Source organism: Pseudophryne corroboree, chromosome 4 (genome assembly GCF_028390025.1).
Source record: "Pseudophryne corroboree isolate aPseCor3 chromosome 4, aPseCor3.hap2, whole genome shotgun sequence".
Classification (NCBI taxonomy): Eukaryota; Metazoa; Chordata; class Amphibia; order Anura; family Myobatrachidae; genus Pseudophryne; species Pseudophryne corroboree.
Window position 1 is genome coordinate 130383494 of NC_086447.1, and position 19137 is coordinate 130402630.

A 19137-nucleotide genomic window follows, 5' to 3' on the forward strand; every position below is an offset into this window, starting at 1 on the left:
TGAGCAGTTAGTACAGGGGTTGGAACTAGTGATGGGTGGTGGACCCAGGCGCCACAATATGCTTTGGGCCACCCTCCCAACTGGTTCTTTAAATCCCCCAGCACCACCAAAATAATGATGTGGCGAGGGCTGGGTTCATATACAGGCTTCTTGTGAAAAGCATTTATATACAAAGAAGGTGCTGCAGCTGTTACATATACAGAGAATATACCTTGTAGGAGTTAGGAGTCTAATAACGTGTAGCACGAGGATGCTTATATAAATTACATGCTATTTTCTACAAACTTTGAGGGTTTTTTTTGTTTGTTTTTCAGTATGTTGCAGTGTGGTGTTACTAGTCTCAGCTACAGCTGGATACCAGAGAATGCTAGTGCTTGTAGTTCTACACAAGCAAAATACCCCCTGCTTCAGGTTAGTGTTCTCTCCTGTTTCCTTAGCTCTCACTACTGCAGCCTTCACATCATTGTAATTGAATATGGGAGAATGAAGGGAAGTTACTCCAGAAACTCTGTTGGAGTGACACATAGCTTGGCAAGTGAACTACAGTGGTGAGGAGGGCTAGGAGGAGGAGACTATGATTGTGAACTGAGGAGAGGGAAATTATGGACTCTGGTGCAGTGCAGGTGGTGTGGTCACCCATGACGTGTGTGGTGGTGCTACTTTGTTTCATGTGGTGTGGAGTGAGATGATTGACTTAATTACATTTCATATAGGGATCATCTGGGATTACTCTGGTTGAGGGTAAGCCTGGGGCTGTGGGTCTGAGGCTAGCAGTAGGTAGCAGTGAAGAAGTACTTTTGAGTCAAGATAGTCAGGGGCACTACTACTGTGTGGTGTAACGTGTATAAGGAGTACCACTGTGTTGTGTAAAGTGTATCTGGAGCACTACTTTGTGGGCATAAAGTGTATAAGAAGTACTACTGTGTGGGTATAATGTGTAAGGGGCACTACTACAGTGTGGCATAACGTGTATAAGGAGTACCACTGTGCGGCAGTAACATGTATAAAGAGTACTACTGTGTGGGAGTAATGTGTAAGGGGAACTACTACTGTGAGGTATATTCAATAAGAGTCGGATCCATTCCGACATGCAGTAGTCGGAATGGATCTGACAACCCCTATTCAATGGACGGCCTGATCCGACCGTACACAGGGTCCTGTCAGGCCGCTGCTGTCAGCGGCTGCTGAAGCGCTGACAGCAGCGGCCAGGGGAGCAGAGATTGGTTGCCGTGAGCGGGAGGGGCTGGCTGCGGGGGATATGTGTGGAGCGGCAGGGGGACGCGCTGCAGGAAGAAAGGTGCTGCAGGCAGCGGGAGGAGCAGAGATCGGCGGCCGGCGGGAGGGGCTGGCAGCGGAGGAACATATCTGCGGCGGCGGGGGGAGGCTTTGCAGGGAGAGAGGTGCCTGGCCAGCTCCCCCCGCCATCCACCGATCTCAGCTCCCCAACCGCCCGCAGCACCGCTCCTCACCTCAATCCGACTTGTTTTCAAGTTGGATTGAGTTTGTCGGAAAAGAAGCCAAAACCTGTCGGATTTGGCCCCATTTCCGACAGAAGCACGTGGATCGGCGTCTATTCCGCCGATCCACGTGCTTTCCAACAAGTCGGGAATTCCCGACTTGTCGGAAAAAATCAGCCCCTATTGAATAGGTGGGAACCCCATCCGACCTATTTCTGTCGGAAGCTGCCATCTTTCCGACAAGACGGCAGCTTCCGACAGTTATTGAATACACCCCTGTGTGGCATAATGTTTAACGGACACTACTACTGTGTAGCATAATGTGTATAAGGTAGTGGTTTCAAACTGTGTGCCGTGGCACCCTAGAGTGCCTCGGGGCACTTGCAAGGGTGCCTTGGATTGGTGGTCCAGGACCAATTCAAATTATTTATGGTCAATGTAATAGGCAAAACCAGTGCTGGTGGCTGTCAGTCATAAACTATGTGGACAAACAGAAGCAAATGTTGTCCCTCACAACACAATTGAACCAAAGGATGACATATAAACACAGTTTAGTTCATTTAATATTTCTTTCTAAATTTCTCAGTAAGAAAATTTTGGCCTAGGGGTGCCGTGAAGAAAATTCTGATACTTTGGGGCACTGTGATTCAAAAAAGTTTGGGAACTATTGGTATAAGGTAGGGGTGGGCAACAGGCGGCCCGCGGGCCGGATGTGGCCCGCGGACCGATCCTGCCTGGCCCGCTGTGCCCCACCAGAGTGAAATGACAAGCGGCCCGACAGGCCGCTTGTCATTGCACTGCTCTCAGACGCGGCGCCGCTGAGGAAATCCCGGTCACGTCACAGAGTCAGCTGACCGGGATTTCCTCTGTTAGCTGGGCGGCACGGGGAGCGGGCACTGCAGTGACCAGGAGCGGCGGCCTGTGAGGAGGAGATTAAGCGGTGGCCAGTGAGGAGAAGCGGCGGGCAGCGAGCCGGAGCAGGAGAGGCCACATCAGTGGTGACTCCGGCCAGCAGCAGCGCGGATCTTCGGACAGCGGGGATCGTTTGTCACGGTGACAAACAGGTAAACCCCCTGTCCAGCCAACCCCTGGATCAGTGCTTAAGCTGCCATATAGGTTTAGGGGTGGGGAGGGAGGGGGATTAAAAACTGCAATATGGGTTTAGGGGAGGGGAGGAAAGGGGGGTAGGGACTGTCTGCCTTAATGTGTAAAAATGGGGGATGCTGTCTGCCGTAATGTGTAAAAATGGGGGATGCTGTCTGCCGTAATGTGTAAAAAGGGGGACGATGTCTGCCGTAATGTGTAAAAAAGGGGGACGATGTCTGCCGTAATGTGTAAAAAAGGGGGACGATGTCTGCCGTAATGTGTAAAAAGGGGGACGATGTCTGCCGTAATGTGTAAAAAAGGGGGACGATGTCTGCCGTAATGTGTAAAAAAGGGGGACGATGTCTGCCGTAATGTGTAAAAAGAGCACACTGTCTGCCGTAATGTGTAAAAAGGGGACGCTGTCTGCCGTAATGTGTAAAAAGAGGGACGCTGTCTGCCGTAATGTGTAAAAAGAGGGACGCTGTGTGCCGTAATGTGTAAAAAAGGGCACGCTGTCTGCCGTAATGTGTAAAAAGAGGGACGCTGTCTACCGTAATGTGTAAAAAGAGGGACGCTGTCTGCCGTATTGTGTAAAAAAGGGCACGCTGTCTGCCGTAATGTGTAAAAAGGGGACTCTTTTTGAGTATTTTGTGTGTGGCCCTCGAATATTCGCTGGAAGTGTTAAGCGGCCCCCCAGCTGAAATAATTGCCCACCCCTGGTATAAGGAGTACTACTGTGTGGGCATAATGTGTAAGGGGCACTATTACTGTGTTGCGTAACGTGCATAAGGAGTACTACTGAGTGGCATAAAGTGTAAGGAGCACTACTGCTGTGGGAGCGTAATATGTAAGGGGCAACCCACTGATTCTGGTTCTCCCCTGCATCACTATCACCCTCTTTCTCCTGTCACCCTCTGCCTCTCCAAGACATCACCCTCTCCCCGTCATACGGATATGACATTCCCTTTGAGGTCACGCTCTTTTTTTGTGAGACTACATCCTTGTTGTGAGGCCATGCCCACTTTTCCAGAACACCACCACAGACACATATTAGAGGGTGCTCCAAAAATGATCACACAGGGTGCTAGTAGGCCCGGACTTGGCACTGACTAGAATGATAGAAAACTTGGCAAGTGAACTATGGATCAGCAATGAGATGGCTGGCAGGCCAGTGGATGGCTCTTCCTTACTGCCCTGCCAGGGCTTTCGCATAAGGGACCGCCTCACCACCCAGTCCCAGTCACTAGTCAGAAGGAAAGGAGGAGCCAGGGAGAGGTAAGGGGAGGGTCCCCCTGACTGCCCCTCCTCCTCCTGAGGAACTTACTGCATCTTCCCTCTCTGTCCTGTACACAGAGCTGCGGCACAGCATCTTACCAATGAGTCAGTCTGACTCATTACAGTTTTGTTGGCTGTGGGCCCCTTTATAGCGGAGGGCACTGGTGCAATGCACCAGCTGCACCGCCGCTTGTTCTGCCCCTGGTGTGCACCTTCACAAAACATGTTGCACTGCCTGTGGGGCAGATAGAAAATGTGCAGAGATTTGAAGTTGGGAAGGGGCGCGTCCTGTCTGAATTCTAAATTTTAGTGTAAACACAATGTTGGCCGGTATTCATTTAGTACATGCAAAGCATACTTGCCTACTTTTTGGCAGCTCTCAGAGGGAGAGAGCTGCCAGGACGGCTCAATGGAGGGGCTGGGCAGGAATACGACGAGAGGAGTGGGCGGGGAGGAGGCGGAACGGGGCGGGTGGAGGAGGGACAGAGGTGGAACGAGGGCGGGGTTACACCATTGAGCCACGCCCCCCACTCGGAAATGCCGCTTTCTCTAACGTCCTAGTGGATGCTGGGGACTCCGTCAGGACCATGGGGGATAGCGGCTCCGCAGGAGACAGGGCACAAAAAGTAAGCTTTTAGGATCACATGGTGTGTACTGGCTCCTCCCCCTATGACCCTCCTCCAAGCCTCAGTTAGGTTTTTGTGCCCGTCCGAGCAGGGTGCAATCTAGGTGGCTCTCATAAAGAGCTGCTTAGAAAAAGTTTTTTAGGTTTCTTATTTTCAGTGAGTCCTGCTGGCAACAGGCTCACTGCTACGAGGGACTTAGGGGAGAGAAGTGAACTCACCTGCGTGCAGGATGGATTTGCTTCTTAGGCTACTGGACACCATTAGCTCCAGAGGGATCGAACACAGGCCCAGCCATGGAGTCCGGTCCCGGAGCCGTGCCGCCGACCCCCCTTGCAGATGCCGAAGTTGAAGAGGTCCAGAGGTCCGGAAACAGGCGGCAGAAGACTTTCAGTCTTCATAAGGTAGCGCACAGCACTGCAGCTGTGCGCCATTGTTGTCGGCACACTTCACACCAGCGGTCACTGAGGGTGCAGGGCGCTGGGGGGGGCGCCCTGGGCAGCAATGTATAATACCTTTTTCTATGGCTAAAATACATCACATATAGCCCTTGAGGCTATATGGATGTATTTAACCCCTGCCATATATCGCAAACTCCGGGAGAAGAGCCCGCCGTTTTAGGGGGCGGGGCCTATTCTCCTCAGCACACAGCGCCATTTTCCTGCTCAGCTCCGCTGTGAGGAAGGCTCCCAGGACTCTCCCCTGCACTGCACTACAGAAACAGGGTAAAACAGAGAAGGGGGGCATATTTTGGCGATATTTTTATATATTAAGCGCATATAACAGAAACAACACCTTTTAGGGTTGTTTATATACATTTTTATAGCGCTTTGGTGTGTGCTGGCAAACTCTCCCTCTGTCTCCCCAAAGGGCTAGTGGGGTCCTGTCTTCGATAAGAGCATTCCCTGTGTGTCTGCTGTGTGTCGGTACGTGTGTGTCGACATGTATGAGGACGATGTTGGTGTGGAGGCGGAGCAATTGACGGTAATGGTGATGTCACCCCCTAGGGAGTCGACACCGGAATGGATGGCTTTAATTATGGAATTACGTGATAATGTTAGCACGCTGCAAAAGTCAGTTGACGACATGAGACGGCCGGAAAACCAGTTAGTACCTGTCCAGGCGTCTCAGGCACCGTCAGGGGCTGTAAAACGTCCCTTACCTCAGTCAGTCGACACAGGTACCGACACAGATGAATCTAGTGTCGACGGTGAAGAAAGAAACGTATTTTCCAATAGGGCCACACGTTATATGATCACGGCAATGAAGGAGGCTTTGCATATCTCTGATACTGCAGGTACCTCAAAGGGGGGTATTATGTGGGGTGTGAAAAAACTACCTGTAGCTTTTCCAGAATCGGAGGAATTGAATGACGTGTGTGATGAAGCGTGGGTTAACCCCGATAGAAAACTGCTAATTTCAAAGAAGTTATTGGCATTGGCCCTCATTCCGAGTTGTTCGCTCGCAAGGCGAATGTAGCAGAGTTACACACGCTAAGCCGCCGCCTACTGGGAGTGAATCTTAGCTTCTTAAAATTGCGACCGACGTAGGCGCAATATTGCGATTACAAACGAGATAGCAGTTTCTGAGTAGCTTCAGACTTACTCTGCCTGTGCGATCAGTTCAGTGCTTGTCGTTCCTGGCTGACGTCATAAACACACCCAGCGTTCGCCCAGGCACTCCCACCGTTTCTCCGGCCACTCCTGCGTTTTTTCCGGAAACGGTAGCGTTTCCTGCCACACGCCCCTAAAACGCCGTGCATCCGCCCAGTAACACCCATTTCCTGTCAATCACAATGCGAACGTCGGAGCGATGAAAATGCCGTGAGTAAACTTACTTTCTTCATAGTAAAGTTACTTGGCGCAGTCGCAGTGCGAACATTGCGCATGCGCACTAAGAGAATTCTCACTGCGATGCGATGAAAAACTCCGAGCGAACAACTCGGAATGAGGGCCATTATACCCTTTCCCACCAGAGGTTAGGGCGCGCTGGGAAACACCCCCTAGGGTGGATAAGGCGCTCACACGCTTATCAAAACAAGTGGCGTTACCGTCTCCTGATACGGCCGCCCTCAAGGATCCAGCTGATAGGAGGCTGGAAACTACCCTGAAGAGTATATACACACATACTGGTGTTATACTGCGACCAGCAATAGCCTCAGCCTGGATGTGCAGTGCTGGGGTGGTGTGGTCGGATTCCCTGACTGAAAATATTGATACCCTGGATAGGGACAGTATTTTATTGACTATAGAGCAATTAAAGGATGCTTTTCTTTATATGCGAGATGCTCAGAGGGATATTTGCACTCTGGCATCGAGAGTAAGTGCGATGTCCATATCTGCCAGAAGAAGTTTATGGACGCGACAGTGGTCAGGTGATGCGGATTCCAAACGGCATATGGAAGTATTGCCGTATAAAGGAGAGGAATTATTTGGGGTCGGTCTATCGGATCTGGTGGCCACGGCAACAGCCGGAAAATCCACTTTTTTACCTCAGGTCACCTCCCAACAGAAAAAGACACCGTCTTTTCAGCCGCAGTCCTTTCGTTCCTATAAGAACAAGCGGGCAAAAGGACAGTCATATTTGCCCAGAGGCAAAGGAAGGGGTAAGAGGGTGCAGCAAGCAACTACTTCCCACGAACAGAAGCCCTCCCCGGCTTCTACAAAGCCCTCAGCATGACGCTGGGGCTGTGCAAGCGGACTCAGGGGCAGTGGGGGGTCGACTAAAGATTTTCAGCACACAGTGGGCGCGCTCACAGGTGGACCCTTGGATCCTGCAGGTAGTATCTCAGGGTTACAAGTTGGAATTCGAAAAGTCTCCCCCTCGCCGGTTCCTAAAGTCTGCTTTACCAACGTCTCCCTCAGAAAGGGCGACGGTATTGGAAGCCATTCACAAGCTGTATTCTCAGCAGGTGATAGTCAAGGTACCCCTCCTACAACAGGGAAAGGGGTATTATTCCACACTATTTGTGGTACCGAAGCCGGACGGTTCGGTAAGACCTATTTTAAATCTGAAATCCTTGAACCTGTACATACAGAAATTCAAGTTCAAGATGGAGTCACTCAGAGCAGTGATAGCGAATCTGGAAGAAGGGGACTTCATGGTGTCCCTGGACATAAAAGATGCTTATCTGCATGTCCCAATTTACCCTTCACACCAAGGGTATCTCAGGTTCGTGATACAAAACTGTCATTATCAGTTTCAAACGCTGCCGTTTGGTTTGTCCACGGCACCTCGGGTCTTTACCAAGGTAATGGCCGAAATGATGGTTCTTCTACGAAGAAAAGGCGTATTAATTATCCCTTACTTGGACGATCTCCTGATAAGGGCAAGGTCCAGAGAACAGCTGGAAGTCGGAGTAGCACTAACCCAAGTAGTGCTTCAACAACACGGGTGGATTCTGAATCTTCCAAAATCTCAATTGACCCAGACGACACGTCTGCTGTTCCTGGGAATGATTCTGGACACTGTTCAGAAAAAGGTGTTTCTCCCGGAGGAGAAAGCAAGGGAGTTATCCGAACTTGTCAGGAACCTCCTAAAACCAGGAAATGTGTCAGTACATCAATGCACAAGAGTCCTGGGAAAGATGGTGGCTTCTTACGAAGCAATTCCATTCGGCAGATTCCACGCACGAATATTTCAGTGGGATCTGCTGGACAAATGGTCCGGATCGCATCTGCACATGCATCAGCGGATAACACTGTCACCAAGAACAAGGGTGTCTCTTCTGTGGTGGTTGCAGAGTGCCCATCTGTTAGAGGGCCGCAGATTCGGCATACAGGACTGGGTCCTGGTGACTACGGATGCCAGCCTACGAGGCTGGGGAGCAGTCACACAGGGAAGAAACTTCCAGGGCGTGTGGTCGAACCTGGAGACGTCTCTTCACATAAATATACTGGAGCTAAGAGCGATTTACAATGCTCTAAGCCTGGCAAAACCGCTGCTTCAGGGTCAGCCGGTGTTGATCCAGTCGGACAACATCACGGCAGTCGCCCACGTAAACAGACAGGGCGGCACGAGAAGCAGAAGAGCAATGACAGAAGCTGCAAGGATTCTTCGCTGGGCGGAAAATCATGTCATAGCACTGTCAGCAGTGTTCATTCCGGGAGTGGACAACTGGGAAGCAGACTTCCTCAGCAGACACGACCTCCACCCGGGAGAGTGGGGACTTCATCCAGAAGTCTTCCACATGATTGTGAACCGTTGGGAAAAACCAAAGGTGGACATGATGGCGTCCCGCCTCAACAAGAAACTGGACAGATATTGCGCCAGGTCAAGATACCCTCAGGCAATAGCTGTGGACGCTCTGGTAACACCGTGGGTGTACCAGTCCGTGTATGTGTTTCCTCCTCTGCCTCTCATACCAAAGGTACTGAGAATTATACGGCTACGGGGAGTAAGAACAATACTCGTGGCTCCGGATTGGCCGAGAAGAACTTGGTACCCGGAACTTCAAGAGATGCTCACGGAAGAGCCGTGGCCTCTACCGTTAAGAAGGGATCTGCTTCAGCAGGGACCTTGTATGTTCCAAGACTTACCGCGACTACGTTTGACGGCATGGCGGTTGAACGCCGGATTCTAAAAGAAAAGGGCATTCCAGAGGAAGTTATTCCTACCTTGATTAAAGCCAGGAAGGAAGTGACCGCACAACATTATCACCGCATTTGGAGAAAATATGTTGCGTGGTGTGAGGCCAAGAAGGCCCCAACGGAGGAATTTCAATTGGGTCGATTCCTACATTTCCTGCAGGCAGGATTGTCTATGGGCCTCAAATTGGGGTCTATTAAGGTTCAAATTTCGGCCTTATCGATTTTCTTCCAGAAAGAATTGGCTTCAGTGCCTGAAGTACAAACCTTTGTCAAAGGTGTACTACATATACAGCCCCCGATTGTGCCTCCAGTGGCACCGTGGGATCTCAACGTAGTTTTGGATTTTCTCAAATCCCATTGGTTTGAGCCGCTCAAATCGGTAGATTTGAAGTATCTTACATGGAAAGTAATCATGCTACTGGCCCTGGCTTCAGCCAGGAGAGTATCAGAGTTGGCGGCTTTATCGTACAAAAGCCCATATCTGATTTTCCATTCGGACAGGGCAGAACTGCGGACGCGTCCTCAGTTTCTGCCTAAGGTGGTTTCGGCTTTTCACTTGAACCAGCCTATTGTGGTGCCTGCGGCTACTAGCGACTTGGAGGACTCCAAGTTGCTGGACGTTGTCAGAGCATTGAAAATATATATTTCAAGGACGGCTGGAGTCAGAAAATCTGACTCGCAGTTTATCCTGTATGCACCCAACAAGATGGGTGCTCCTGCGTCTAAACAGACGATTGCTCGTTGGATCTGTAGCACAATCCAACTTGCACATTCTGTGGCAGGCCTGCCACAGCCTAAATCTGTAAATGCCCACTCCACAAGGAAGGTGGGCTCATCTTGGGCGGCTGCCCGAGGGGTCTCGGCATTACAACTTTGCCGAGCAGCTACGTGGTCAGGGGAGAACACGTTTGTAAAATTTTACAAATTTGATACTCTGGCTAAAGAGGACCTGGAGTTCTCTCATTCGGTGCTGCAGAGTCATCCGCACTCTCCCGCCCGTTTGGGAGCTTTGGTATAATTCCCATGGTCCTGACGGAGTCCCCAGCATCCACTAGGACGTTAGAGAAAATAAGAATTTACTTACCGATAATTCTATTTCTCATAGTCCGTAGTGGATGCTGGGCGCCCATCCCAAGTGCGGATTGTCTGCAATACTTGTACATAGTTATTGTTACAAAAATCGGGTTATTATTGTTGTGAGCCATCTTTTCAGAGGCTTCTTCGTTGTTATCATACTGTTAACTGGGTTCAAATCACAAGTTGTACGGTGTGATTGGTGTGGCTGGTATGAGTCTTACCCGGGATTCAAGATCCTTCCTTATTGTGTACGCTCGTCCGGGCACAGTACCTAACTGAGGCTTGGAGGAGGGTCATAGGGGGAGGAGCCAGTACAGACCATGTGATCCTAAAAGCTTACTTTTTGTGCCCTGTCTCCTGCGGAGCCGCTATCCCCCATGGTCCTGACGGAGTCCCCAGCATCCACTACGGACTATGAGAAATAGAATTATCGGTAAGTAAATTCTTATTATAACCGGCATTTTATAGCAGGGGGCGTGTCTATGATGACGCGATTCAACAAGAATCGGGTCATCTACTGTCTGGACCGCCCACTTTACTCTCAAAGTGGGCGGCCGGACAGGGGGTAAGTTAAAAACCGGGAGACTTGTCTGCTCTTCCGTGGGGCTGGGAGGGTCACCCGATTTTCGGGAGCCTCCCGGCCATTCCGGGAGAGTAGGCAAGTATGATGCAAAGGCAGTCAGTATTTTCACTGCATAAAAAACCCCCATGCATTGCTACTTGGTTTGTTCCTGTAGTCTATCTATCTATACTAAAAGCTGTTGTGAGAAACTCTTCAGCTTTTGGTAATTACTTTTTCTGTTATTGTGTTATATACATTTTATCACCATAGTGTGTCACTAATGTACAGTATAGCATCACTGGTCAGACCTATCATGCACATTAAGATAGAGGACAGAGCCCCCTAGAGGTCAATTAGTTTACTTACAGTCAGAAAGAAATTATTTGCAGAGATTGTAGCCCTCTCCAGCTGCTGTAGAACTACACATCCCAGCTGTATTAATGCAACATGTAATACATTGTAGGCAATTAAGCACCAATAAATATCTCTAGATATAGCCATAATATAATTCTACATTATTCATATTTACCATATTCTACAATACTATTCAGAGGAGCTTTGCTTACTTATTAGATTATTTTAAAGTACAGAGTGAATATGGGCAACGTTTGTAAAACATTTGATATTAGACAAAAAAGTGGTATCATATATAAGATAGGGTGGTATCCAGGGGCGTAACTAGACCATTGTAGGCCCTATAGTAAAAATGTGATCACACCTACTCTGATGGCAAGGCGTTCCTCACTAAAGCTTTGGGGACCACTTCAAATCTTTTTCATGTGGATCACACATTTCTTGTCATGGCTTCTGCTTGGTACGGTCTTCTGTAGCAGATGGAGTCATTTCAGGGTCTCCTTAATGTTCCTGTACTTCAGAGCCTCAGCAAAGGCAACATTTGTCCAGAGGATCAGGAACAGAATACCCTCTATTGTCCCTGGGTGCTGCCATGTACCCAACCAGCAATGTGGCATCTCCATATACTGCAGTTAGCTGAATATAGGGCTAATCCTGAGTCGGACACATCTGTGGCAGCCTGCGTACTTGCCAATGCTAGTGATAGCCTCAGCTGTCATCATTAGTTTCGCCTCTTGGACCCACCCCACCCTGGCTGCAAAAGATCCATCAGAAACAGGTGTCCTATCTGCATCCAGATGCTTTAACAATCACAGAAGTCTGACCACATGCATGCGTAGACCCCACTTAAGTCTTTCAGACTATAAGCGCATATAGGGGAGGATCAAATGAGACGTCCGTTACTGCTGATGGTCCGAATCAGAATCGTGTATTTAGGTTCTCCAGTTGCCCATGCTGGCTGTGATAAGTGCATTCCTTTGTGAAATAATGGAAGTTTCATATTTTGTTGCCTAACACCAATCAATTCCAGCAATATGACAGGCCTAAAATTCTCAGTACTCCAGTATATAGAGACTCTACTTCGGGATATATTCATGCAGTAGCAATAGTTACTTAATCATTTTTATGGGTGAAATGTAATGTTTCTCCCATGGATTTATTTTTCTTTTTATATGTGTATCTTTAGCTTTATAACAAAAAAAAGTATAAACTGAGGTCAAAAGCAAATATTGTCAGAGATATCACATTTTTCTCATTATATGAAAACAATAAATATATCCTGATAATGGAGAATATACTGGACGGGATGTAGTTATGTGGTCACAATACCGACCCTGACAACCTGCCGGCTCTCAATCCCGACAGTCGGCATTAGAACCTATGGCCCGCAAGGGGCTTTGTTGCGCGGGATCCCGGCCGCCGGTAAACCCGATACCAACTCTGTACATACTGTATATATATTTATATAAAAGAGATCCCCGGGGAGTAGATGGTATGTTACATGGGAACTGTGAACCTATCGTATAAGAGAAGTAACATTTCTCTTATCTGTTTCATTCACCATAGATACAGAGCAGCGAGTCTCCGCAGAACAAATTATACTGTGCGCTGCTGTTCAGGTCAGTTTAGAGTGGGATTGTGGATATTTCTTGAAGACATACTGTAATGTGATAGCTGCCGCAGAGGAAGCATTTCACACCATCCCACAGCTCTCAAACACTTTATTAGCAGATGCACATTTAAAGCTCATTTTCCGCAGCATCTACGTACAAGCTGATTATCCATCTATACATACTATTCATGATACATCTGTCAGTGCTATTTAAATCCTATTTCATCTGTGGGGTTGGGAGAAAGTCCTTCTCATGGCAGTAGAAATTCATGTCGTTGTCAGGGTCACAAAGGCTTTCCCGTTAGTGGGGATGAATCATTCCGTTTAACAAAGCTTGTTTCCATAAATTGGTCTCATTACAAGGAGTTTTACACATTCTTTTATCCTGTTACAGATATTGAAAGGTGAAATGGACATCGGCCGACTGCGCATGTGTCACGAGCGCACTGTACACGCACCGAGGCACCGGAGCGATATTGGCCGTCATTCCGAGTTGTTCGCTCGCAAGCTGCTTTTAGCAGCTTTGCACACGCTAAGCCGCCGCCTACTGGGAGTGAATCTTAGCTTATCAAAATTGCGAACGAAAGATTAGCAAAATTGCGAATAGACACTTCTTAGCAGTTTCTGAGTAGCTCCAGACTTACTCGGCATCTGCGATCAGTTCAGTGCTTGTCGTTCCTGGTTTGACGTCACAAACACACCCAGCGTTCGCCCAGACACTCCCCCGTTTCTCCAGCCACTCCCGCGTTTTCCCAGAAACGGTAGCGTTTTTTCGCACACACCCATAAAACGGCCAGTTTCCGCCCAGAAACACCCACTTCCTGTCAATCACATTACGATCACCAGAACGAAGAAAAAACCTTGTAATGCCGTGAGTAAAATACCTAACTGCATAGCAAATTTACTTGGCGCAGTCACACTGCGCACATTGCGCATGCGCATTAGCGACTAATCGCTCCGTTGCGAGAAAAATATAACGAACGAACAACTCGGAATGACCCCCATTGCTTCCAGTGAGGATTTCTTTGCTAAGTGATTAACAGGGACCATTTGGGGGGGTTGGTGGCAAAAATGCAGGCGTGTCGCGACCGATATCAGTGTGTGTTTCATTCTGGGTCTGCAATTCCGTACCTAGGAAGCATGGCGCCAGTGGCCACTCTGCATGATAGGATGACATATCAGGCTCATTATGGAAGGTCCGGCGACAGCCTGTGTCTGTCTGTATGCAGTTATTTGGATCTGCAAAATCGCCCTCTATGTTTTGACACATCCGCTGCATACAAATTACATCTCTGAATCTGGTCCATAAAGGGCCTGATCCTGAGTAGGGTGGCCAATCCTGGGATCGGCGGGATCCCAGGATCCTGGCCTAAAATTGTCCGGGATGCAATCCCGGGATTGGAGCTAACAATCCCGGGGATTTCGGGATTGGCTAGTAACAAATTTTTTGATATGTCGGGCAGTGTTGAGCGTCCACAGGACGCTCAGACGCTGCCCGGCTCCTTCTGCTCACCTCCCCCGGCGGTGAGATACGGTGGCTGCACAGCCGCAGGACCTCACGCTGCACAGCCGCAGGACCTCACCGCCACAGTGCCCGCCCTGCCGCCAGAACGCGCCCAGTGAGATTGTTGTGTTTTATCTGACCTTTTTCAACCCCGATTCCCGGGATTGAAAAAATGGCCCGGGATTGCCCATCCTAATCCTGAGTCACATGCAGCTACGTAGGCTGACACAGCTAGCAAATTCTAGCAAACTGCAAATGCACAGCAGCAAACATACACATCTTTGCATATCTCTGGGCATTACGGACGGAAATCTGTAACTGTCATTTTTCAAACACATCCTGTAACATGTCGGAGCTGATTGATTGGTTGGTTCTTTATCTCTCTCTCTACTTTATCTCTCTCCAAGCATTGATGCATATGCTCCTGTGGCTTTTGCGATAGAGTCTCTCCCAATTGCCACTAAAGCAGCCGTAGTGACATCCAGCCATTCATATTGAGGTGAACCGTCAGACTCTTCCTCTGCTGTACTGCAGAGCTTAGCATCGCAGACTCATCTCGTGGGACTGACAGGACAATTTATCACTGAGAGCCCTTTGCAGCCATAATTACAGTTTTATTAAACAACATTTTTTTAAACCCATATCGCCAGAATTTAAGAGATTGCTGTCCTGGTGGGGTGGTATTCATGTGACCGCCGGTCAGCTGACCGACAGTCACATGACCTCCTCCACCAGCCCGACGGGTCACTGTCCCGATGGTCGGCATGCCGACCAACAGGGATTATTTCCACTCGTGGGTGTCCACGACACCCATAGAGTGGGAATAGAACCCGTGGCGACCGCAGGTCGCCACCGAGCCCGCAGCGTGGCGAGCGCAGCGAGCCCGCAAAGGGCTTGCTGCACTCCCCCCTCCCCGCCGGGATCCCGGCATCGGTATGCTGCCGGGATCCCGGCGTCGGTAAGCTGACCGGCGGTCAGGAGACCGCCGGTCAGCCGTACTACACCCGTCCTGGTGCGGTAACAGTTATCCCATCACTCTCTCCGCATGCATAAGGCCGCTCTCACATCCACTCATTTGGAAAACTTAATCGATTCGTTATAATGTTTTTGATGTACTATACAAATAAACAGTTTGAAACACTAATTTACTAAAAATACTTAATTCTGAGAGTAAAGTCTATTTTTTTTAAATGATAATGTAATACAAGGCCTGGTACAGAGGTGGAGATAAAGGCCATTGTGACTGCGAATTCGTGTGCAGCAGTTCTGCGAAAATGTGCAAATGTCACAGCCACTGGGAGTTGTATGGAGACGCCCACTAGCAGCGCACAAAGGGGGTAATTCAGACCTGATCATTGCTGTGTGTTTTCGCACAGCAGGCGATCAGGCACAAACTACGCATGTATATGCACCGCAATGCGCAGCCACATCGCACGGGTACAGAGCGGATCACCGCTCAGCGATGGGTTTGTGCGACGGATCCGTTTGCGCAGGCGATAGCAAGGAGATTGACAGGAAGAGGGCGTTTATGGGTGTCAACTGACCGTTTTCAGGGAGTGTCTGGAAAAATGCAGGCGTGTCCAAGTGTTAGCAGGGAAAGTTCCTGACGTCATTGGACAGGCTGATGTGATTGCAGCGGCTGAGTAAGTCCTGGGCTGCGCAGAGACTGCACAAAATCTGTTTGTACAGCTCTGCTACACATGCGATCGCACACTTACACACATAAAATACCCTCCCCCTGTAGGCGGCGACTATCTGATCGCAGCAGTGCAAACATCGCTTGCTAGCGATCAGGTCTGAATCAAGCCCAAAGACGCAGCATGGCTGCTCAAAACTTCCGTTGCAACTAAGCCGCCGGAACCCTCATTACTGCGTATGAAGGGGCAAGCTGCAAAACACCCACAAAACAGTCACAACACATCTGGGTTTTGTAAACCCCCCGCCCCTCCCTCAAACTGTCACTGACAATCACTCTGAATCCATATCCACACTGCGACCGCCATCTATCGCCCATTGCGGTACATGCGCAGTGCGACGACACATGCACAGAACAATAAACATTGGCCAACTGCACAAACCCAGCATTGCATCCACCTGTGAAGCAGGCCCACAGAAACAGGCGTTGCAGAAATGTAGGTTCCACGGTCATACTTGATAAAAACTGTATGCTTCTCACTAAGGTGGTAACTCATTTCTAGTATAGGGCAAAGCTATCACCAACCAAACACATGCTTTCACCAGCAATAAAGCATTTTTCCCATTTATAAATATGCCCGTAACCTTTGCTGCTTAGGAGTGCCTCCACCACAGCATACTGTATGTAAATTAGAGATGTGCACTTGAAATTTTTCGGGTTTTGTGTTTTGGTTTTGGGTTCGGTTCCGCGGCCGTGTTTTGGGTTCGACCGCGTTTTGGCAAAACCTCACCGAATTTTTTCGGGTGTGTTTTGGATTCGGGTGTTTTTTTCAAAAAACCCTAAAAAACAGCTTAAATCATAGAATTTGGGGGTCATTTTGATCCCAAAGTATTATTAACCTCAAAAACCATAATTTCCACTCATTTTCAGTCTATTCTGAATACCTCACACCTCACAATATTATTTTTAGTCCTAAAATTTGCACCGAGGTAGCTGTGTGAGTAAGATAAGCGACCCTAGTGGCCGACACAAACACCGGGCCCATCTAGGAGTGGCACTGCAGTGTCACGCAGGATGGCCCTTCCAAAAAACACTCCCCAAACAGCACATGACGCAAAGAAAAAAAGAGGCGCAATGAGGTAGCTGTGTGAGTAAGATAAGCGACCCTAGTGGCCGACACAAACACCTGGCCCATCTAGGAGTGGCACTGCAGTGTCACGCAGGATGGCCCTTCCAAAAAACACTCCCCAAACAGCACATGACGCAAAGAAAAAAAGAGGCGCAATGAGGTAGCTGTGTGAGTAAGATAAGCGACCCTAGTGGCCGACACAAACACCGGGCCCATCTAGGAGTGGCACTGCAGTGTCACGCAGGATGGCCCTTCCAAAAAACACTCCCCAAACAGCACATGACGCAAAGAAAAAAAGAGGCGCAATGAGGTAGCTGTGTGAGTAAGATAAGCGACCCTAGTGGCCGACACAAACACCTGGCCCATCTAGGAGTGGCACTGCAGTGTCACGCAGGATGGCCCTTCCAAAAAACACTCCCCAAACAGCACATGACGCAAAGAAAAAAAGAGGCGCAATGAGGTAGCTGTGTGAGTAAGATAAGCGACCCTAGTGGCCGACACAAACACCGGGCCCATCTAGGAGTGGCACTGCAGTGTCACGCAGGATGGCCCTTCCAAAAAACACTCCCCAAACAGCACATGACGCAAAGAAAAAAAGAGGCGCAATGAGGTAGCTGTGTGAGTAAGATAAGCGACCCTAGTGGCCGACACAAACACCGGGCCCATCTAGGAGTGGCACTGCAGTGTCACGCAGGATGGCCCTTCCAAAAAACACTCCCCAAACAGCACATGACGCAAAGAAAAAAAGAGGCGCAATGAGGTAGCTGTGTGAGTAAGATAAGCGACCCTAGTGGCCGACACAAACACCGGGCCCATCTAGGAGTGGCACTGCAGTGTCACGCAGGATGGCCCTTCCAAAAAACACTCCCCAAACAGCACATGACGCAAAGAAAAAAAGAGGCGCAATGAGGTAGCTGTGTGAGTAAGATAAGCGACCCTAGTGGCCGACACAAACACCGGGCCCATCTAGGAGTGGCACTGCAGTGTCACGCAGGATGGCCCTTCCAAAAAACACTCCCCAAACAGCACATGACGCAAAGAAAAAAAGAGGCGCAATGAGGTAGCTGTGTGAGTAAGATAAGCGACCCTAGTGGCCGACACAAACACCGGGCCCATCTAGGAGTGGCACTGCAGTGTCACGCAGGATGGCCCTTCCAAAAAACACTCCCCAAACAGCACATGACGCAAAGAAAAAAAGAGGCGCAATGAGGTAGCTGTGTGAGTAAGATAAGCGACCCTAGTGGCCGACACAAACACCTGGCCCATCTAGGAGTGGCACTGCAGTGTCACGCAGGATGGCCCTTCCAAAAAACACTCCCCAAACAGCACATGACGCAAAGAAAAAAAGAGGCGCAATGAGGTAGCTGTGTGAGTAAGATAAGCGACCCTAGTGGCCGACACAAACACCTGGCCCATCTAGGAGTGGCACTGCAGTGTCACGCAGGATGGCCCTTCCAAAAAACACTCCCCAAACAGCACATGACGCAAAGAAAAATTAAAGAAAAAAGAGGTGCAAGATGGAATTGTCCTTGGGCCCTCCCACCCACCCTTATGTTGTATAAACAGGACATGCACACTTTAACCAACCCATCATTTCAGTGACAGGGTCTGCCACACGACTGTGACTGAAATGACGGGTTGGTTTGGACCCCCACCGAAAAAGAAGCAATTAATCTCTCCTTGCACAAACTGGCTCTACAGAGGCAAGATGTCCACCTCATCATCATCCTCCGATATATCACCGTGTACATCCCCCTCCTCACAGATTATCAATTCGTCCCCACTGGAATCCACCATCTCAGCTCCCTGTGTACTTTGTGGAGGCAATTGCTGCTGGTCAATGTCTCCACGGAGGAATTGATTATAATTCATTTTAATGAACATCATCTTCTCCACATTTTCTGGAAGTAACCTCGTACGCCGATTGCTGACAAGGTGAGCGGCGGCACTAAACACTCTTTCGGAGTACACACTTGTGGGAGGGCAACTTAGGTAGAATAAAGCCAGTTTGTGCAAGGGCCTCCAAATTGCCTCTTTTTCCTGCCAGTATAAGTACGGACTGTGTGACGTGCCTACTTGGATGCGGTCACTCATATAATCCTCCACCATTCTTTCAATGGGGAGAGAATCATATGCAGTGACAGTAGACGACATGTCCGTAATCGTTGACAGGTCCTTCAGTCCGGACCAGATGTCAGCATCAGCAGTCGCTCCAGACTGCCCTGCATCACCG

The 19137-nt window shown here is 49.2% G+C and overlaps 1 long non-coding RNA gene across 2 annotated transcripts in view; it reads left to right on the forward strand.

Moving 5' to 3' along the window:
- Positions 1-19137, forward strand: part of LOC134909040 (uncharacterized) — a 261137-nt gene that overhangs the window by 10484 nt on the left and 231516 nt on the right. For both annotated transcript variants that reach the window (XR_010175833.1, XR_010175834.1), the window contains exon 2: positions 315-411. This is a non-coding gene — a long non-coding RNA (uncharacterized LOC134909040). The remainder of the gene's footprint in view (positions 1-314; positions 412-19137) is intronic.